The following is a 25,000-nucleotide window of genomic DNA, read 5'->3' on the forward strand; positions in this document are numbered from 1 at the left end:
TCATGTACTCTCATCAGAAATTGAACTCGTGGACTCTCCATGAAATAGTGGTCAGCTGTAACCACTGTTGGAGTCAAAATCAGCCTAGATATGCTTGCCACCCTGTATGGGTATTAAGTCCTCTTGGGGTCAGTGTACCCAATTCATGGATCCAACGAGTCTCTTTCTGCAATAGTATCTTGGCTCTATTTCCTCCTCTCTTCATACTTGGCACATGGTCAATCAAACGGAATCTCATGTTGGTTACGGTATGGTTCTTCTCAAGGAAATGGCGAGCCACCGGTTGATCAGCCTTGTCATTCTTCAGGGCTGCTCTAATACTTGACCGGTGGTTCGCCATCCTCGTCCTGGCATCATCCGTCATTTTACCAATGTAAAACATACCACACGGGCAATTAAGAAGGTATATAACAAAGGTGGTGGTGCACGTTAAGAAGTGGTTAATCCTATACTTTTTCTCTGGGTGCTGGAAGGAATTTCCTGCATGCATGCTATTGCATGTGACGCAACCAAGGCATTTGAAACACCCATTCTTTTTCTTCAACCAAGTCTGTTTATCAGATATAGGTGAGATGTCAGTCTTCATGAGTGTATCCCTTAGGCTTCTTCCTCTGTGATACGCCAACCGTGGTGCCTGCCAGTGTGTAAATGGTAAGGCTGCGTCAGTAGTAATCAGTTTCCACTCCTCTTTCACAGCTTTAGAAATCCGATACTGATCATGGGAATATGTGGTGACAAAAGTAAGTTGTTTCTTTTTTTCTTCACTTTCAGAATTCGTATTCATAGTCCCCTGTGCTACCTGATCACACATTTTCTTCAACTCCTTCTTGTTATACCCTCTCTGGGTAAATCTATTAATCATTTCTGCCAGTTGAACATTACAACGTTCGGGGTCAGTGTTGTTACGTATCACCCTTTGAAATTGGGCCTTGGGTATGTTCCTGATAAGAGATGGCTGATGGCAACTTCTTGCGTGTAGAATCGTGTTCCTATCGGTCTCCTTCCGGAACAACATAGTGCCAATTTTACCAGATGATTTGAAAATTCTAGCATCCAGGTAGTCCACAGTTTCACTATTGGACACAGATTGGAACCTAATGGTACTATCGAGACTATTGAGTGCATGGACCCAATCATCAAAGGACCGTTGGTCACCCTGCCACACCAGGAACAGGTCGTCAATGTAACGACAGTAACATTTTCATCAGATTTGTCTCGTATTCTGCCATGTATAAATTCGCCAGCGATGGGGCCACATTGGACATTGTGCCTGCAATTTGGAGAAAAAATTTACCATCAGAGTAAAAATAGTTGCGTTCTAGACACATGGTAAGAAGCTCAATTAAGACATGTTCTGGAGGGCCTACATAAGGTGTACGTCTTAGGATATTAGCTACTGCTTCAATCCCTGCTGCCTGTGGGATTACGGTATAGAGACTAGAGACGTCCATGGTGACAAGAAGATCAGACTCAGAAACATCTTCCAGGTTTGTAATTTTCTGTATAAAATATGTCGAATCTTGTACATATGATCTCATTCTTGTCACTAGTGGCTGGAGAAAATGGTCAACATAGATAGCCAACGGTTGAAGAAGGGACCCACGGGCTGATACGATGGGCCGGCCTGGAGGTTGTTTTTGGTCCTTATGTATTTTTGGCAATGTATACATAATAGGAATAATGGGAAAATCCTTCTGTAAAAACCTGGCTTCTTGTTCAGTGATGGACGTACACCTTATGTAGGCCCTCCAGAACATGTCTTAATTGAGCTTCTTACCATGTATCTAGAACGCAACTATTTTTACTTTGATGGTAAATTTTTTCTCCAAATTGCAGGCACAGCGATGGGGTCCAATGTGGCCCCATCGCTGGCGAATTTATACATGGCAGAATACGAGACAAATCTGATGAAAGTGTTTGAGAATACGTCAGTAAAATTTTACTGTCGTTACATCGACGACCTGTTCCTGGTGTGGCAGGGTGACCAACGGTCCTTTGATGAATGGGTCCATGCACTTAATAGTCTCAATAGTACCATTAGGTTCCAATCTGTGTCCAATAGTGAAACTGTGGACTACCTGGATGTTAGAATTTTCAAATCATCTGGTAAAATTGGCACTACGTTGTTCCGGAAGGAGACCGATAGGAACATGATTCTACACGCAAGAAGTTGCCATCAGCCATCTCTTATCAGGAACATACCCAAGGCCCAATTTCAGAGGGTGATACGTAACAACACTGACCCCGAACGTTGTAATGTTCAACTGGCAGAAATGATTAATAGATTTACCCAGAGAGGGTATAACAAGAAGGAGTTGAAGAAAATGTGTGATCAGGTAGTACAGGGGACTATGAATACGAATTCTGAAAGTGAAGAAAAAAAGAAACAACTTACTTTTGTCACCACATATTCCCATGATCAGTATCGGATTTCTAAAGCTGTGAAAGAGGAGTGGAAACTGATTACTACTGACGCAGCCTTACCATTTACACACTGGCAGGCACCACGGTTGGCGTATCGCAGAGGAAGAAGCCTAAGGGATACACTCTTGAAGACTGACATCTCACCTATATCTGATAAACAGACTTGGTTGAAGAAAAAGAATGGGTGTTTCAAATGCCTTGGTTGCATCACATGCAATAGCATGCATGCAGGAAATTCCTTCCAGCACCCAGAGAAAAAGAAGAAGTATAGGATTAACCACTTCTTAACGTGCACCACCACCTTTGTTATATACCTTCTTAATTGCCCGTGTGGTATGTTTTACATCGGTAAAACGACGGATGATGCCAGGACGAGGATGGCGAACCACCGGTCAAGTATTAGAGCAGCCCTGAAGAATGACAAGGCTGATCAACCGGTGGCTCGCCATTTCATTGAGAAGAAACATACCGTAACCGACATGAGATTCCGTTTGATTGACCATGTGCCAAGTATGAAGAGAGGAGGAAATAGAGCCAAGATACTATTGCAGAAAGAGACTCGTTGGATCCATGAATTGGGTACACTGACCCCTGTCATGGTATATGTGAGGTTAATAAATATATATATATTTTAATCATATATCTCAAGATTAATAAATCTGTATTTTTGATCAGAAAAAAAAAATTGATTCATTCCTCTCAGACCAACTGACTTCAATCATGTTCAGCTCTTCCCCCACTTCTTCAATTAACACAGGTAAAATTCTGAATACACATCTCCAGGATGTCTCCAAAAGCTTGACAATACAACATTTGGTTTAATTAAAATGTAGCCACAGTTTCAGAAGACCATATGTATGATTGCTTGGGAATGTGAGATAAAATCTATTTACCCCTCCCAATATACCTAGGAATCTAGCTCAGGTGACAAGTCATGTGAGATTTTAAGCATAGTACTTACAGATATGTGCTGTATTAAGACTTTTACAACTACTCGTGGATTGACCCCATGTGGAGCAATAAAGGCCTTGGGAAACAAAGACAAATGCTAAGGTGTGAACATACAGCACACAGTGAAGACACATGGCTTACATTATGATTTCAAAGCAACTGTAGTTAGATTTCAAATAAAATATACTAGGGAAATAAATACAAGACATACAAATTTTGAAAGCATGAATAGCTTAGCCTCTGTGTGTTTAAGAACATGAATAGATGTTTATGGACCTGAAGAGAAGTGATCATTAACATTTATTTTTATTTCAGATCTACATAAACAGGATCTATGTACTCAGGAAGAAATACACAGAAATGTTACATACTACATCTGGGTGAATGCAGTATATCAGGAGTTTTAAATACTACCAATCTGGAGATATAAAAATAAGCTGTTATTTGCAAAGAAATGCCAGAATACTGATAAAATTATAATACATTTTAAGCTAATAATTAACAGTGTTAAATTATTTTAATATAATGCTAGATGATATTGATGTTTCATATCAAAACGATCAGGAAATTAATCTGATGCCGCTTCACCTATAATTGATATTGGGAAAGACTGGTGCAAGACATTATGGCAGTTATTATACATTTTAAAGAAAGATGTTTTAATGTATAACTGTATTTCTTTGTCATGCTGCATTTATTTGTACTGTCTAATTGTAATGCTGCCACCCGGTGTTGCCACGAGAGAACTACAGCCAGAAAGATTTTTGGCTGTTGGAAATGGGATATCCAGTTATCCAATAAAGGGACAAGGTTTCGAAGGGCCACCCATATTTCACACCAATGATTACAATATATAGTGTATACAGAAGGAAGGAGAGGGTGGTCTAGAGAGTTTTTGAACTGACTGAAACTGTTTTGCGTGGGACACAGTCAAACTACAAAAACAAAGTGGGCCATATTTCTCCTATTCCATTGCAATTACACTTATTTTATATGAGGTGTGAAATTGGATCCGTTGCAAAAACTGGGAACTGGATTGCTGTTATTTGGTGATGTATATAAAAGTTTTATTATAAGATAAGTTATATGCATAGTCAATTTGTATTTAATAGATTTAAAGAAACAGTGTGTTTTAGTTAGCATTTCACAGCCTATATATATATATATTGTTTAAATCTGTATCTGATTGACCAAGTAACTCATCTATGCAAGTTCTGATATTGTCAGTTAATTTTGTATTAGGATAAATTGCAGTTAAATAGCAGAATATATATATTATCCTATTGTTTTATAAACACTGTTTAGAATTGTATTGCTTGGATGTTAAAGGTTTTTAGTCCCATTGTGTTAAATAAATAAAAGGCTGAATTGTGAAGGTATATCTTTCTGGGTTTTGTAAGAAGGATAGCATATCTTAAGAGTTGGTTTTAACGCATATAAATTTTGTTTCATTTCCTTTTATTGCAAATATACTTCAATATGTTTATGGATATTAACTAAATAAAAGAATTCAGATATTTATATTAATTGTATGGTCTAGTAGGTGCATGGTTGATAAGGGTTTCTATTTCTTTGTATTGTGTTTATAACCCTGCCATAAACTTATATATATTATTTGGATAGCACTGCTAAGATTTTCATAAATATACTGACATAAGAATTGGAGGCACTTTGCATGAGATTTAATAATATCCATCATAATTGATATAATATATTTGTAAGTAAATAGAAATTATTATAAAAGAGAAAAAAATAAAAATAAAAAATAAAAATTCATATTTCGATATTAATATTTTGAAGATATAATTTTTTTGAAAGGTTGAAATATTAATTTTCATATTTCGAGATTGACATTAATATCTTGAAATATTATTAAAGATTAATTTTGAAAAATTAATAAAAATATTAATTTTTCATATTTCAAAATTAATCAAAAATATTGATTTTTCATATTTTCAAAGTTAATCAAAAATATTAATTTTTCATATTTCGGAATATTAATTTTTCATATTTCAAAATTAATAATATTTTTTTGAAATATAAAATTTTTCCTTCTCTCTTTTTATTGGCAAAAATTGTATTAGCGTTTTAGTTTAACTAAGTACTAAACCAATATAATAATGTCTGTAGCCAGAAGTGACTCATTTAATTCTATACATAGCAATGAAATTGGTCCCATTACAATACCCATTACTAAAGGTCAGGTCCTTAAGAAAGATATCTTAAATTACATTAAAGGGAAGTTAAATATTGCTGGTGAATTAAATGATTTTGTCGATATGCTTGAAACTAGGGCTAAAAATATTACCGTTAATAATAATATGTGGAATGAGGAGAATGAATTCTTCCAGGAATTATTAATGATTAATCAATACAAAGATCCCAAAAAGCGAGAAGAACTAATACTAAAATCTTGGCCCCTTTTTATATGCATAATTGACGAAATGTCGTTTTGTGTCACAGACAAACGATTGCAAATACAGGAGCTAGAAAATAGTATTCGTTCCTCGCGCAGACGCGAAGAGGGTTTAAAAATAGCTAAAAATAAAATGGATGAATTTGCCCAAAACCTAGCCGCCTTAGATAAGCATAATACAGACTTAATCGCGCAGATACAAGATTTAAATAAACAGCTTGCGCAAAGCCAGAGAGAATTAAGCGATGTAAAAAGGTCATATCGCCATAATGAAAACCCCTATATTAGCAATGAGAATAATACAGATAATGCTAACTCCTTTAGCGAACGCGTTAGGGACGAGGTACGAAAATATATAGAACAACATAGACAAATGACCCCTAACGGGTCAGAAGTAGATTTCCCAAATAGACAATCCCCTCAGGATGTAAATCCAGAGGACAGCTGTAGCGCAGCTGATGCGGGGGAGGGAAACTCTAACAGAGAATCCCAAAATAAGTCTGATAAAGTCTATGATTCCCATAAAATAATCACCTTCGTACAACGCGCAGTACCTATATTCTCCAATAAGGGAACAACATCTGTAATTGATCATTTACAGGCTTTTGAAAATGCGTTAGCTATAATGAATGTTACAAGTGAGAAATTGAAAATTGAATTTCTGCCTTGGGTATTTGACAGTAAGCATCACAAATTCTTTGTTTCACTAAAGGATATGAATATTCATTCCTGGAATGGGGTAAAACAACAATGCAGAAAAGAATTCGGGCAATATCGCACTAAAACTGCCGCGAAAATAGCGGTATATGGTTTAAAGTGTCGTGCAAATCAGAGTCCAGTCGAATTCCTTTCTGTATTGAAAAATGCGTACAGTATGGCTGAAGATAATCCCAGATTTGATGGCTCAGAATTTGTAAATTTATTTTTTGAAGCATTGCCTACACCCATCAAAATCAACTTAGCTAGAGATTTTGATGAGGACTGCTCATTGGAATGGCTGATCAAAGAGAGTACGAAGTTATACTCTATTCAGCAGTCCAGTGAGCAGGGGGTTAAAAAGGAGTCAAAACCCAAAATTGTGGCAGAAACTAGGGTGTCACCTAGCCCCCTCAATTTTGAGTCTAACAAGAGGACTTATGCAGAGGTGGCCAGTCTAAACAGGCCATCTCCACAGAGGTTTAATTCTGCCCCTCCCCCTACACAGGTTGAGGCGCAGGGAGACTATAACCAAAGTGGGGGACATAATCAGGTGAATAATTACTCACAAAGAGAATACTCACCAAATAATTGGTATCTGCGCAAGGGTAGATACAATAGGAGGCGAAGATATTCTCAGGTTAACCAGACACCCCAGGTATATAATGCTCCCCAAAGTACTAATGCTGAACAAGCTGAACCCCAGGGGCAACCACGCCAGAATAGAAATAGTGGCCCTGATTCTGAGGGAACCCAATGGTCCAGGAATCAGTACAATGGGGCACCAAGAGATAGGCCCAGGGGTAGAGGTAACTTGTACAATCAGGTAGATATGCTGTTTACCCAATTAAATCGGTTGAGCGAACAAATCGCTAATATGAGTCAAAAATCTACGGCTCAGCAACCGAACAATACTTTTTTAGGGGTACAGCCAGTGGTCAGCAGTGGACCACAGGCACAGTCATAAATACTGCAGTATCACCTGAAGGGGAGGGGAGAGATATACAAAATGTAGTAATAAATATCAATGATACTAATCATGTTATCTCCCCACAGACCGGAAACGGACAAATTAGCTGTGACAATGAGCGACATCAGCCGGGAAAAATTAACCAAACTTTTCCTCTGCAGTGTTCTCTTAACATTATTTCCACAGATGCAGTACACAAGAACCCAGCTGACCTTGTCATAGGGGAAACAGGTAGGTATGAAATTTCCTCTGCATCGAATGACACAGCGGATCCAGGTAAAACGTGGCGAAGCCCACAGATGTACAAGAATGCAAATTTTATGTGTGAAATGATAGAAACTGCAGGAAGATATTATGAACTAGTTGAGCTGCAAGATTCAGTCTCCAACCCTATCAGGGGATTAATTGACACTGGGTCACAGGCAACTATCTTATCCCACAGGTACTACACACAGCTAAATGAGCTAACACCCCACAAACCCAAAATAAGAGAATTTGACGGTTCTCTAATAGGTGTTGGGGATGACTCCCTAAAAGTCTACGGTACTGCCTGGTTAAAATTTAAATTGGGGAACAGGGTCATAAGACACCCTGTCATTATAGTGGATCTGCCAACTGATCGTTTAATTATTGGTAGTGATCTCCTGAAACGATTAAGCACCATAATTGATTGCATAAATAATGTAATTTGGTCGCAAGTTAAACGGCCTATCAATTATGAAAAATCTGGTATATCTCGCACCTGACACAGCTGTCACGTGGTGGAAGAGAAACCAGATGCTGTGGAGATTCATTTCAGGAATAACTCTACACCTGAAATCACTATTCTACAAATAGATGATCAGACTCCTTTTAGTGGCTCTGATGGTAGTACTTTTAAAATATCGCCTGGAAAGATAGCGAATATTTCCCTAGATAGCGATGTATTAACCATATCACTCCACAAGGGGGATCATAAAATCCCTAAGGGGGGAGGCCACACTCAATACCTCACAGGGATTGAGAGAGTTAAAGAGGATCTATTTATCCCTATACAAGTGCATGACCTTGGTAAAACCGAGTATGCTAAAATAAACTTAAAACAGGAAGCTAGCTATATAAGCGAAGGTTTATTAACGCAAATAGCTGAACCTAAAGTGATTAAATATCTTTCTCCCCAAGACCACAGTGTCAACGGCCTGGATGACAGGTCCGAAAGCTATAACATCACAGCTAAGTGCTTATTATCTATCTCTATTGGTAATAAGTCAGTGAAGCACCTGTTTTTAGTTTTAAATACTCCCCATAATCAAATATACATTGGCAATGATATCTTACATAGATATGCCATACAAATAGATCTGATTAATTCTTGCCTTTGGAGCAGGTTAAAGGGGGACCCTGAAGTATTTCAGGATGAAAATGCAGCCCTGAAATCAAACCAGCAATTGCCATATGCTGTGAATATGCAGGTATCTAGCGATGTTATCATTCCTGCTGGGGCTGATAAATTTCTTTTACCCTTACAGGTAAAGAGAGGTCAGAAATTAAAAACTTCTGAAACACTGATTTGCCTCTCCCATAGAATACAAAATCTAGGTGTCACAGTGACTTACACTCCTATGGTGAATATTGGAACTGTTCCAATACATATTATTGTGCATAACATGACCCCACAGGATATAACATTATCCAAGGCAACTACCATAGGATATGCACTGGAATCAAGTTATTACACTTTTGGGTTCCAGAATAATGTAATTGGGCTAATACCTGAAGGATACCTAACTGAAGAACAAATAATAGAACAATCCTTTGCATCTATGCCAGAGGGTCTATTTAATGTTCAGTCTATTTATCCCTTCAGCTCAGAGGAAGGCATCTGTAAAATTGAAGAAGCCTCTCTAGTGTTTGATCAGCCAATCAAACAGCAAGATTACGCCAATAACCAGAGTCATGGGAGAAATGTAAATTATAATCAAGGGGATCTCACCTCTAGACTGGAAGAAGCCTATGAAATAGGACAGCATGAAATCTTTCCAGGATTTCAGCAAATAGTCGAAGAGCAAATATCCTTAGCTAATGGCTGTTCCAGCGATGATGAACGCCAACAGCTGCGAGAACTCCTGATGGAGTACAAGGATATTTTTGCTAAGGATTCTTATGACTGTGGTACTACAGACTTGCACATTGCAAGAATACAAACAGATCCCGATGCACCACCTGTATTTGTCAAACAATACAGACTTCCCTTAGCCTCATATGATTCTCTTGCAGAGATCATAAGGAATTTGGAAGAAAGAGGTATTATCAGACAGGTGCACAGCTCTTATAATAATCCTATTCTAGGTGTCCTTAAGCCCAATGGACAATGGCGTTTGTGTGCTGACTTAAGACAGCTAAACAAACGAGTATACATGTCTGGCTGGCCTGTACCATACATTGACCAGTGCCTAGCACAAATGCAGGGATCCAAAATATTCACTGCCATTGATTGTGCACAGGGATATTGGACCATAAAGGTACATGAAGAGGACCAATATAAGCTAGCATTCTCCTTCCAAAAGATTCAGTATGCATTCCAGAGACTTCCATTTGGATACATAAATTCTGGACATGAATTTGCTGTATTCATGCATAAGGCTATGCCTGACGCACTGGAAAGGGGGACCTTATCTTATGTGGATGATGTTTTAATCAAAAGCACAGACTTTGAAAAACACATTGCAGAGCTTAAACACGTCCTCAGCCAACTTAAAAGGGCAGGTGTCAAATTATCCCTGCAAAAAGCTCAATGGTGCCGCACTCGTGTAAACTTCTTGGGACATGAAGTTACTTCTGACGGATTAAATCCCCAGAAGAAAAAGGTAGAAGCGATAGTGAATTCTAAAAACACAACTAACTTAAAGGAATTGAGATCATTCCTGGGTATGACAAATTATTCTCGCAAATTCATTGATAATTATGCGGAATTAACTAAACCACTACTACTTCTTCTGAAGAAAGATGTGAAATGGCACTGGAGTGAGTCTCAAGAGACAGCCATCAGAGAGCTGAAGAGAAAACTCACTCAAGCACCTTGCTTAGCATACCCTGAAGGTGGCAAACCTTTCTTCTTAGAGACAGGTTACACAGATATAAGCATGAGTGCTGTGTTATACCAAAAGCATGATAATTTGAACAAAGCCATTGCTTATGCGAGCAAAAATCTTTCCCCAGTAGAAATAAAATTTAGCGATTGCGAAAAAGCCCTCTTATCTACTGTATGGGCTCTACAAAATTTCCGCAGCTATATACAGGGCGAGAAAATTATTGTGGAAACGGCCCACCAGCCTTTGCTATATTTGCAAAGTGAGAGAATAAGAGATGGGAATTTGTCTAATAGCCGCATAACAGCGTGGACTCTTTCCTTACAAGGCTGGCCCTTAGAAATTCGCTACAAGCAGAATAAAAAGAATCCAGTTGCACAAGGGCTTGCTGAGCTCCACGACTGTACTGCTAGAGATCCTGGGGAAGAATTATCAGAAGATGATTTTCTGGAAGAACAATTGCTTTCCCCATATAAAATGTACAATGAGGACCATTGTCAAACATTACCTTGGGTATATGTTTGTGGTTATTCTTACCATGCCACTATTGATAATGAGCGCAGATTAGTCGCTGGCATTGGTATAACGGGGACAAATGGATTCCCAAATATATCTATAGGTTTCAACATTGGACCAAGATCCAGTCAAGTTGCTGAACTAACTGCTGTTTTCAAAACCATTGGAATGGCTATTGAACATGGTATTCATGAATTTGTGATCATAACTGACTCAAATTATGTGCGTGACAGTTTTGTTGAATACCTGCCAACTTGGAAAAGAAATGGCATGCAGAAAAGCAATAACAAACCAGTCAAGCATGGCAAGTTGTTCAGCGAGATTGATAATCTGGTAGTATCAAATGATTTAACCATACACTGGAAAAAGACCAAGGGTCATTCCAGAGTTCTAGGTCCTGATAAGGAAGGCAATGACCTTGCGGATTCATTAGCCAAACAAGGAGCCATAACTGGAGAACTCCTTAATATTGACCACTTAATGGGTGCAATTCAGGTAGAAGCCATTACCAGAAACCAGGCAAAACAACAGAGTGAGCCTAATTTGGTACAATGGAGTCAGGATTCTCCTAGTGAAGACCTGATCACTAGTCAAAAAGAAGACCCCATTGTAGGCATCTTCTATAAACACATAGAAGATCCTGAAAGCAACCCCATCTCAAAAGATGATTGCATTGGCAAAGAAGATCTTAGAATCTTAATAAAATCTAAATCACAATTCAAGTTACAGGATGGTTTGTTAATTAGAAATTCCAAAACTGGCATCCAGCAGTGGGTAGTACCCACCAAGTTCAGGGGTCTAATGCTTCAACATGCCCATGATGCTCCCACATCTGGTCATCGTGGTGCCAAACTCACGTATGAAATATTGCGTGATTACGCTTTTTGGCCACACATGTTGAAAGATGTTCAAACCTACTGTCAAGGGTGTTTAATCTGCCCACAGTTCCAACCCACTGCACCAACACATAGAGCGCCATTGCAGAAAAGGGGGATGGTAATGCCATGGTCAGATATACAAATTGATTTTATTGGTCCAGTAACAAGATCATCAAGAGGTAACAAATACATGTTAACCGTGACATGCCTGTTCACTAAATGGGTAGAGTGCATTAGTGCACCTAACAATAGTGCTGAAACATGTGCAGCATTGCTCATCAACCATGTATTTTCCAGATTTGGTTTGCCCCAAAGAATCGAATCAGATCGGGGGACCCACTTCACTAGCGAAGTGATGACAAAAATGTGGAAAATACTAGGGGTTAAAAGAAAGCTCCATATTGCTTATAGAGCTGCCTCAAGTGGTGGTGTAGAGCGTTACAACCAGTCCATTGTTAAAATCCTCAAAAAGTTTGTGAGTGAAACAGGTAAAGACTGGGATGTAAAACTACCTCTAGTCTTAATGGCATTAAGAGCAACTCCAAGTAGTGCTACCAAGATGTCACCTTTTGAACTGATGACTGGTAGAAGAATGGTTCTACCTCAGCATCTGCTATACCGTACATCAGACCAAAACTTGATAAACGCTGCTAATACACATCAATATGTGGAGAACTTAAGAAAACACCTGCAATATGCCTTTGCATTTGCTCAAAGGAATTTAGAAAGAGCCGCAACTGCCACTAAAACCTATTATGATCTCAAAACATCCAAAAAGGAATATGAAATAAATGATAAAGTTTATCTTTATAACTTTGGAAGAGATCAGGTTAGGGAGAAGAAATTTCTTCCCTCATGGAAAGGTCCTTTCGTCATTACTGACAAAATATCTCCAGTGGCCTATAAAATACGGATCCCCAAAAATGAAAGTTTCATAGATAAATGGGTCCATATAAATCAACTGCGAGCATGTCATCCCAGATCCCAACTACAAGTTATAGAGGGAGAATGAAGTGTCATAAAATGAACTGAGATATACGGTTGATCCTCATCAAATACCATTGACTTTAGGCCAATTTAAATACATGTGTCCTACATCTATTTAAAATTGGAAGGGGGATTTATGTCATGGTATATGTGAGGTTAATAAATATATATATTTTAATCATATATCTCAAGATTAATAAATCTGTATTTTTGATCAGAAAAAAAAAATGGATTCATTCCTCTCAGACCAACTGACTTCAATCATGTTCAGCTCTTCCCCCACTTCTTCAATTAACACAGGTAAAATTCTGAATACACATCTCCAGGATGTCTCCAAAAGCTTGACAATACAACATTTGGTTTAATTAAAATGTAGCCACAGTTTCAGAAGACCATATGTATGATTGCTTGGGAATGTGAGATAAAATCTATTTACCCCTCCCAATATACCTAGGAATCTAGCTCAGGTGACAAGTCATGTGAGATTTTAAGCATAGTACTTACAGATATGTGCTGTATTAAGACTTTTACAACTACTCGTGGATTGACCCCATGTGGAGCAATAAAGGCCTTGGGAAACAAAGACAAATGCTAAGGTGTGAACATACAGCACACAGTGAAGACACATGGCTTACATTATGATTTCAAAGCAACTGTAGTTAGATTTCAAATAAAATATACTAGGGAAATAAATACAAGACATACAAATTTTGAAAGCATGAATAGCTTAGCCTCTGTGTGTTTAAGAACATGAATAGATGTTTATGGACCTGAAGAGAAGTGATCATTAACATTTATTTTTATTTCAGATCTACATAAACAGGATTTATGTACTCAGGAAGAAATACACAGAAATGTTACATACTACATCTGGGTGAATGCAGTATATCAGGAGTTTTAAATACTACCAATCTGGAGATATAAAAATAAGCTGTTATTTGCAAAGAAATGCCAGAATACTGATAAAATTATAATACATTTTAAGCTAATAATTAACAGTGTTAAATTATTTTAATATAATGCTAGATGATATTGATGTTTCATATCAAAACGATCAGGAAATGAATCTGATGCCGCTTCACCTATAATTGATATTGGGAAAGACTGGTGCAAGACATTATGGCAGTTATTATACATTTTAAAGAAAGATGTTTTAATGTATAACTGTATTTCTTTGTCATGCTGCATTTATTTGTACTGTCTAATTGTAATGCTGCCACCCGGTGTTGCCACAAGAGAACTACAGCCAGAAAGATTTTTGGCTGTTGGAAATGGGATATCCAGTTATCCAATAAAGGGACAAGGTTTCGAAGGGCCACCCATATTTCACACCAATGATTACAATATATAGTGTATACAGAAGGAAGGAGAGGGTGGTCTAGAGAGTTTTTGAACTGACTGAAACTGTTTTGCGTGGGACACAGTCAAACTACAAAAACAAAGTGGGCCATATTTCTCCTATTCCATTGCAATTACACTTATTTTATATGAGGTGTGAAATTGGATCCGTTGCAAAAACTGGGAACTGGATTGCTGTTATTTGGTGATGTATATAAAAGTTTTATTATAAGATAAGTTATATGCATAGTCAATTTGTATTTAATAGATTTAAAGAAACAGTGTGTTTTAGTTAGCATTTCACAGCCTATATATATATATATTGTTTAAATCTGTATCTGATTGACCAAGTAACTCATCTATGCAAGTTCTGATATTGTCAGTTAATTTTGTATTTGGATAAATTGCAGTTAAATAGCAGAATATATATATTATCCTATTGTTTTATAAACACTGTTTAGAATTGTATTGCTTGGATGTTAAAGGTTTTTAGTCCCATTGTGTTAAATAAATAAAAGGCTGAATTGTGAAGGTATATCTTTCTGGGTTTTGTAAGAAGGATAGCATATCTTAAGAGTTGGTTTTAACGCATATAAATTTTGTTTCATTTCCTTTTATTGCAAATATACTTCAATATGTTTATGGATATTAACTAAATAAAAGAATTCAGATATTTATATTAATTGTATGGTCTAGTAGGTGCATGGTTGATAAGGGTTTCTATTTCTTTGTATTGTGTTTATAACCCTGCCATAAACTTATATATATTATTTGGATAGCACTGCTAAGATTTTCATAAATATACTGACACCCCAAGAGGACTTAATACCCATACAGGGTGGCAAGCATATCTAGGCTGATTTTGACTCCAACAGTGGTTATAGCTGACCACTATTTCATGGAGAGTCCACTAGTTCAATTTCTGATGATAGTACATGATTCAGTTTTACAGGGGGCATATCCCTGACTCTTGTTTCTTGTTTCCTGTTTCTCTTTTCTTCCTTTTTCTCCCTTTTTTTCTCTCTTTTTCCTTTTTCCCCTTTTTTCCTTTCTTCTTTTCCTCCCCCTCCCTTTCTTTCACTCCCTTCCCCCCCCTCCTTCCCTTCCCTTTCCCCTTTCCTTCCCCCCCCCACTCCCCTCCTCTTATCTCTGATGCTTGGTCTCCATTTGTGAGTATATTATCCTGTAGGCTCCGGTATTGCTTTATGAGCCGGTAATTAGTTCTGCTAGGAGTTACATTGTTTTTATTTTGTTTTTAACATACACTGACACTGTATGGTTCTGGGGAGACACTTGTGCACCTCATATCTTTTACTTTTTAACTATATGGTTACTTATATGTCCCTTTGTCCTATTTTTTTGGACACTCCTGTGTCTGAAGTGGTGGCTCTTCTTGGTCCTGGAGTAATTTTTTATTTTTATTTATTTTTATAATAAATAGTTTTTTAGTGTTATTTACTCACGGTGATAGTATGATATTATGGATATATGGATTTCCCATATTTTTGGTTTGGTGATGTTATGCGCTCTAGATAGTGTCGCAAGATGGCTATATGCGATGTTTCATATTTATTTTGATTGAAGGTAAGATGGTTAGGGTGCTTTGCGATTATCACTCTTTGATGGTGACATATTTGTTTTATTTTATTTTTGAGAAGGATGTTTTGCTAATAGTCATGTTTTTATACATTTTGATTAATATCATGTTTATTTTTAGTTATATATAGGCATATATTTTTGTTCTTTGTTTTTTTGTTGTTTTTTGTTTTTTGATGGACTCTCAGGGGCACCCCATTAATTATGTCTCTGAATATTCCATATGGCTGTGTGTTATTGAGAGAAATTAATTCATGATCATACCCCTTTGCTTTAGGTTGCATACCCGCTGGTGGTATGGGGGGTACCAATGGGAGTTTAGAATTTTTCGTTATGGGGTGGCTGATGGATTCCTTGGTCATGCACTTTACGTAGTTATGAATCTAAGAGTTTATTCTGGTTGCTTGCGGCAACCAGTTTGTTTGGGTCTAGTGGAGGTACGCCCACAGTGGGCGTTGGTTGTTATCTCCGATCCTAACATATTAATATTGTATTGTGGCTTGAGCACGCCTTTGTTGTTTCGGCTAGTCACTATGACAACTGTGTTGGCTGGCCAATAGGAGAATATATGGCGTGGTGTAGTGCAATAATCTTTTAGAGGTTTGCGTTAGCAATCTCACTAGCCGTGTTTATCTAAGGTTATGTGGAGCAAATAATATTGTCCATATAGGTCTGTTTGGTGTGTTTATTTACACATAGTTTATTTATTGTTGTTACACGCCCGGTATGGGTGTGTTATGAGGTCCGATGTGAATAGTGGAGTTCTGTGGGGATTCCCTGCCATGTATTTTCCGCGATTGGTTGCCATAGCAACTTCAGCATTTGATATGTATGTGAGGAGGCACGCCCACAGGGGGCGGATATATTAATCCCTGACTCTAAAACTTCTATTTTGCCATAGTTGGGGCACGCCTTTGTTTTCCCTGTCACCTGGATAACGTGTGGATGGGTCCAATGGGAGACAAGGGGACGTGCTGTAACGTAACCACCGGTGTTGTGTTTATCAAGGGAGATCTTGGACAGCAATCGGGTTTGTTTTTATTTTGAATAAACTATGAATGGTGATGTGGTATGTGAATGGAAGTAGTGCCGCCTATAATAAGCAATTATGGAACTTTTGATCTGTGAATCATGACATTGATTGGTACTAGAGGAGTATCCTTATGTGCTGTTAAATCCTTTAGTGACGTTGGAGGAGAGTCCATTTCTGACACAGGGGTGCTTTGATGATCTATATTGGTAGTTTTGGAGGACTGGGGGCAGTATTCGTGCTATATTCACATATGTATTTACACATTTATCACATTTTGTATTAATTTTCATCATTGCTGTAACAATTGTTTATTTTTTAATTTTTTCACTTTGAATTTGTGAATACATGTTTTATTGAATACACATGTCTGGTTGAAACCATTGAATTTTGCACACGGTTTCCAGTGATTGGAGCTAGTATTGGGGTGGGTTTTGTATGCCTTTATTAGTTTGTTTGTTTGGAGTTTTCAATTGTCAGAGGAAGGGACGTGTTAAGTCCTGAAACGTCACATTCAATAAATTTTGTTACCACATTTGAAGTCTGAAGTCCAGCGAGTGCTTTTCCTGTTACATTTTTTTTATATATATATACATATATATATATACATACATACACATATATATATACATACATACACATATATATATATATATATATATACATATATATATATACATATATATACATATATATATATATATATATATACATATATATATATATACATATATATATGCATATATATACATATATATATGCATATATATACATATATATATATATATATATATATATATATACATATATATATGCATATATATACATATATATATATATACATATATATATATACATATATATATGCATATATATACATATATATATATATACATATATATATGCATATATATACATATATATATATATACATATATATATGCATATATATACATATATATATATATATATATATATATATATATATATATATATATATATATATATACATATATATATATACATATATATATATATATATATACATATATATATATATACATATATATATATATATATATACATATATATACATATATATATATATATATATACATATATATATATATATATATATATATACATATATATATATATATATATATACATATATATATATATACATATATATATATATATATATATATATATATGCATATATATATATACATATATATACATATATATATATATGCATATATATATACATATATATACATATATATATATACATATATATACATATATATACATATATATATATATATATATATATATATATATATATATATATATATATATATATATATATATATATATATATATAGTAGAGTAGAAAACAGCACTCTCTGGACTTAAGTTTAAAAAAATAGTTTAATAGGTAACGTTTCGGGGAATGCTCCCCTTCATCAGACCAACAACATACAAGTGAGTCAAACATTTAAACATACATAGACCCCTCCCCCTTGTGCAAAAACCGCCAAAACTTGGTTGTCATAGCAACCAAACATAAAGTGCATAGTAAATACAAAAAGTCAAACAATGATCACATTGCAGAACCCAAAAGTAAATAATCGTTATAGATGGACATCAATATCAAAAGCCATTAGTCAATGTGATATATAACAGTACAACCAGTCCCATGTCAAATGCTGCTGTATATATGGGGTACACAGAATACCATTCAGCACCAGGCTGTATAGACCAATTCAACACAGTAAACAAATAAGCAATATTCATTAAAAATGGGCAACAATACAGAGAGCCCTAGGTAAATGCAATGCAGTTCAAAACATCCAGCCACATATTACAAGAAACAGTGTGGTATATAGAGATAAAGATATAGTGTAATTCAGCATCAGGTCGGTTATGCCTATTCATTCACCACTGTTTACAGGCCGATGAGCAAAAGACCTGAATATAGCATTGCAGTAATACCTGCTTTGAGTTTAACAAGCGATCCTATCCTGCACTTAATGCTGATACTTGAGCAATGAAATTACAGATCCGTTATCCTACTGACAGGGGCATACACTCCCACTACTTCCCAATGCCAGTTAGAATATGAGTTAACAGCGATCGACATTGATAGATCAGTGATCGTCGTACCAGCCAGTGTTTGCAGCCCAGTGAGATCAGCCCGTCCGGCAGTGTCTAGTGCAGGCCTATACAGATGTTAACAGACTACATCGTGGATCGCACTGATTAACAGTGCGCATGCGTATCACCCCGGGGCGGTCCGCCCCCGAGAAAAACAAAACAGCTTAGTGATTGGCTCTAATGGACAAGCCCCTATATGACTATATGTAAAAATGTGTATTATCTAAAGTATCATGTTTAGACAGAAGGCAGTTACTGTATCACAGCGATTGGGGTATAGGTCCATATGACAAGGTGTACACTTAATGCGTGTGGTCAGGGGCAAGAGACTATATGTTAACAGTGATAGCCATTGATAGATCAGTGGTTGTAATACCGGCTAGTGTTTGCAGCACAGTAGGATCAGCCTATGCGGCAGTGTCTAATGCAGGCCTATGCCGATGTTAACGGACTACATTGTGAATCGCACTGATTAGAAGTGCGCATGCGTATCACCCCAGGGCGGTCCGCCCCCGAGACAAACCAAACAGCTTAGTTATTGGCTCTAATGGGCAAGCCCCAATAAAACTATATGTAAAAATGTGAATAATCTAAAGTATCATGTTAGACAGAAGGCAGTTACTGTATCACAGCGATTGGGGTATAGATCAATATGACAAGGTGGAGACTTAATGTGTGTGGTCAGGGGCAAGAGAATAAACAATATCCCATAAGCAAGAACATACCTCAGATTACTGAGTGACACAGTTTGTATAGAATAAAGGTCATCGTAAAGGAAAAGTGTAGATCAGTCAGTATAAAAGCAATCATATCGATCTACCCTGGGATCAGCATTTTAATTGGCCCTATTGGGACAAGGCCCACTAAATCCAAATACTGTATCCTACACTATCAGGGTAATACACATAGTGTTAAAGGAACAGGGAAATGGTGTTCAAACCAGGTAAGGTCAAATATTGCTTACATCAAATGCACGAGAGATCAAGATGATCTGGTATATGATACAATGTTATAATGCATTACCACAAAACCAACATGAACAAAGTTTACACATTGTTGCGGGCCAGATAGACATAATAAAGCAGTAACAAGAACATTATGACATGTTAACTCACAGTATAGCATAATGTGTTGGCTAACATGGAGCAGTAGGTGAAAAAAACTAGAATAACTTATCCAAGGCTCTACTCAGTCAAATGTCATTAGTGGCCGCAAGGAGAGTACTCCCAAAGCCCCCCATATATATAGGGTAGGCAAGGACAAGGCACATATAGATCAGGGTAGTGTGATCAGTGCAACCATATCTATTTAGTAAGAAGAGATGCATCCTATAATGATGCTCATGCTGTAGTCAAATAATCAACAGTTAGGGATACTCATAAAAAGCAGTGCCAGTCTATTCCCATATTCAAACCTTTGGGATGTATGGTGTCCAATTTAAAGATCCACTCTGCTTCTTTTTGTAGGAGACGAGTGTCCCTATCACCGCCCCTAGGAAGTGGGGGAACATGGTCAATAAGCTTAAATCTAAGGTCAGCAACAGAGTGACCCTTCTCCATGAAATGTCTGGCCACCGGCTGGTCACTCTTCCCTTTTTCAATTGCTGTCCGGATCGCACTCCTATGATTGGCCATTCTTTTCTTGATGTCGTCAGAGGTTTTACCGATGTAAAAAAGTCCACAGCTACAATTTAACATATATACCACAAATTTCGTGGTGCACGTAAGATAATGCTTAATCTTGTAGCTAGTATTGTTGTGTGGGTGTCTGAACTGTTTACATTGCAACATGGAGTTGCACGTCACACAACTAGGACATTTGTAGGAGCCCCTTTTGGTAATTGGTGTGACTTTATTATAGCTGTCAATGGGGTCTGTATTCATTAGGATATCCTTTAGGTTCCTTCCCCTTTTGTACCCAATTCTGGGTGGTCCATAATGCTGGTAAGGTAATGATGGGTCTGTCTGGATAATCTCCCATTTCTCCTTTAAAGTTACCCCCAATGTCCTTGTGCTGGGAATGTATGCTGTGATGAAATTCAATCTCTTCAGGTGGTCACGCTTGGTAATCTCCATATTCACCTGGGACCTTGCTTCCTTCACAATGTTGTTTTTGTAACCTCTGCTATAGAATCTGGATTCCATTTCATTCAATTGTATCTCCTTTCTCTCAGCAGAAGTATTGTTGCGGCAGACTCTCAGCATTTGCGCCCTTGGGATCGCCTTTATGAGTGACCTGGGATGGTAACTGGAGGCGTGTAGCAGTGTATTTCTATCAGTAGTCTTCTTAAATAGAGTAGTTCCAAGTTTGTTGTCAACCTTAAAGATTCTTAGATCCAGGAAGTCCACTTCGTTATAACTGGAAACCTCTTTAAGCTGAACCTGCCCCCCTATCTCATTCAGGGATATGACCCATTCACCAAAGGTTTCGATCGTTCCTCGCCAGATTATCACGATATCATCGATGTACCGTTTGTAAAAAAGTACCTGTTGGTTGTCATATACCTTGAATACGTTCTCTTCAACATACTCCATAAAGAGATTTGCAAATGCAGGTGCCATATTCGAGCCCATGGCTGTCCCCATGAGCTGTAGGTAGAATCTTCTCTCAAATTTAAAATAGTTCAATTTGAGACATAAGGATAAAAGTTCAACAATAAAACTGGTTGGTGGTCCCACATAGGGACATCTCTCCAGGCAGTTGGTGATAATCTCCATCCCCATCTCATGCGGTATAATGGTGTACAGACTTGTGACATCGAGGCTGGCAAGGACATCACCTGGTCGTATGTCAGTCAGTTTGGTAAGATACGTGATGAGGGCAGAGGAGTCCCGTAGGTAAGACCGCATATTCACCACTAGAGGTTGTAGCAAGGAATCAACAAACTTGGCTAGGGGTTGTAGTAGTGACCCCCGTGCTGAAACTATGGGGCGTCCAGGAGGGTTTACCAATTGTTTGTGTATTTTTGGTAACGTATATAATATTGGTCTTACTGGATAGTTTGTAGTCAACCATTCTTTAGTAGTTGAATCTATCCAATTCATGCGTGCTGCATGTTCAATCTGTGCCTTGTATGCAATTGTCGGATCACAGGGTAGAGGCTTATAGGTAGAACTGTCAGCCAGTTGTCTGTTTATTTCAGATTTGTAATCCTGGTAGTCCTGCAAGACAACTGCACCACCCTTATCTGCTGGGCGTATGACTATTGTAGAGTCACTCCTGAGGGATTGTATAGCCTCCCAGTCACTTGCTGTCATGTTATTTCTGCTGGGGCCATATTCACCCTGCCTTAATCTTTGTTGCACAATGCGAGTATTGGTTTTGATACTGGGATTAGTTGTGGGAGGTTCAAACGAGCTGGGTTTCTTAAACGGGTGTCTGTTGTCCTCCAACGCTTTTCCTTGGAAGAAATCTCCCAGTTTTAATTGTCTCTGGAAGCGCATAGTATCAATATATGTAGTAAAGTCATCAGGTTTAGTTGTGGGTACAAAAGACAGGTCTTTCATGAGTACTCGTCTTTCATTGTCATTCAGCACATATCGGCTAAGGTTGACAGTTACATCCTCCTCCTTCTGCGTGGCAAGGGGGGTCTTTTTCCAAAATCCGCCCCTGCGTGTGTGTGGTCTTCGCCCCTTCCCCTGGAGCGGGTGGTGATGCCTAAAAAAGGCTGTGAATTGTGTTGAATCTCTGTCTCCTGTAGCCGATCACTCGAGTACTCCGTATCTGAGCCAGAGCTAGAATCCACAGTATTCAGTTGTCGGTGTGCATAGGTTCTGAACCTCCTTTGTCTTCTTGGTTGGTATTGAGCTCTTTCAACAGGTCCTAGTGTCCACCGGTACACTTTTTTATCTTTATAGTCCTCCATGACATAGCCCAATTTCTTATTCTTAAAGGCAATTAGGGCATTGTTGTATTCACGTAGTTGGGTATTGATTTTCTCCATCCAATTTTCTGACTTGTCCTGTGTTAGGATATGTCCTTTGACTTCCTCCAGATTGCTGATATCCTCCTTTGCCTTCTGCATCAGACTTCTGACTTCCTCAACCACCAGCAGGATTAAATCCAAGAAGCATTTGTTCAGTATTGCCACCCATTTCCTGCAAAAGTCAGAGTTTTGTCTGCCTATGGTAGGCACATTATTGATTCTAAAGCCCCTTGGTATCAGTCTTTTTCTGTGGTATTCTGAGAGGTAGATGTCATGAAGCTTAAGATCTATGACAGCAAGTGACTGGGAGGCTATACAATCCCTCAGGAGTGACTCTACAATAGTCATACGCCCAGCGGATAAGGGTGGTGCAGTTGTCTTGCAGGACTACCAGGATTACAAATCTGAAATAAACAGACAACTGGCTGACAGTTCTACCTATAAGCCTCTACCCTGTGATCCGACAATTGCATACAAGGCACAGATTGACTCTGTTATTGAACATGCAGCACGCATGAATTGGATAGATTCAACTACTAAAGAATGGTTGACTACAAACTATCCAGTAAGACCAATATTATATACGTTACCAAAAATACACAAACAATTGGTAAACCCTCCTGGACGCCCCATAGTTTCAGCACGGGGGTCACTACTACAACCCCTAGCCAAGTTTGTTGATTCCTTGCTACAACCTCTAGTGGTGAATATGCGGTCTTACCTACAGGACTCCTCTGCCCTCATCACGTATCTTACCAAACTGACTGACATACGACCAGGTGATGTCCTTGCCAGCCTCGATGTCACAAGTCTGTACACCATTATACCGCATGAGATGGGGATGGAGATTATCACCAACTGCCTGGAGAGATGTCCCTATGTGGGACCACCAACCAGTTTTATTGTTGAACTTTTATCCTTATGTCTCAAATTGAACTATTTTAAATTTGAGAGAAGATTCTACCTACAGCTCATGGGGACAGCCATGGGCTCGAATATGGCACCTGCATTTGCAAATCTCTTTATGGAGTATGTTGAAGAGAACGTATTCAAGGTATATGACAACCAACAGGTACTTTTTTACAAACGGTACATCGATGATATCATGATAATCTGGCGAGGAACGATCGAAACCTTTGGTGAATGGGTCATATCCCTGAATGAGATAGGGGGGCAGGTTCAGCTTAAAGAGGTTTCCAGTTATAACGAAGTGGACTTCCTGGATCTAAGAATCTTTAAGGTTGACAACAAACTTGGAACTACTCTATTTAAGAAGACTACTGATAGAAATACACTGCTACACGCCTCCAGTTACCATTCCAGGTCACTCATAAAGGCGATCCCAAGGGCGCAAATGCTGAGAGTCTGCCGCAACAATACTTCTGCTGAGAGAAAGGAGATACAATTGAATGAAATGGAATCCAGATTCTATAGCAGAGGTTACAAAAACAACATTGTGAAGGAAGCAAGGTCCCAGGTGAATATGGAGATTACCAAGCGTGACCACCTGAAGAGATTGAATTTCATCACAGCATACACTCCCAGCACAAGGACATTGGGGGTAACTTTAAAGGAGAAATGGGAGATTATCCAGACAGACCCATCATTACCTTACCAGCATTATGGACCACCCAGAATTGGGTACAAAAGGGGAAGGAACCTAAAGGATATCCTAATGAATACAGACCCCATTGACAGCTATAATAAAGTCACACCAATTACCAAAAGGGGCTCCTACAAATGTCCTAGTTGTGTGACGTGCAACTCCATGTTGCAATGTAAACAGTTCAGACACCCACACAACAATACTAGCTACAAGATTAAGCATTATCTTACGTGCACCACGAAATTTGTGGTATATATGTTAAATTGTAGCTGTGGACTTTTTTACATCGGTAAAACCTCTGACGACATCAAGAAAAGAATGGCCAATCATAGGAGTGCGATCCGGACAGCAATTGAAAAAGGGAAGAGTGACCAGCCGGTGGCCAGACATTTCATGGAGAAGGGTCACTCTGTTGCTGACCTTAGATTTAAGCTTATTG

This window comes from Bombina bombina, chromosome 5 (assembly GCF_027579735.1).
Source record: "Bombina bombina isolate aBomBom1 chromosome 5, aBomBom1.pri, whole genome shotgun sequence".
NCBI lineage: Eukaryota > Metazoa > Chordata > Amphibia > Anura > Bombinatoridae > Bombina > Bombina bombina.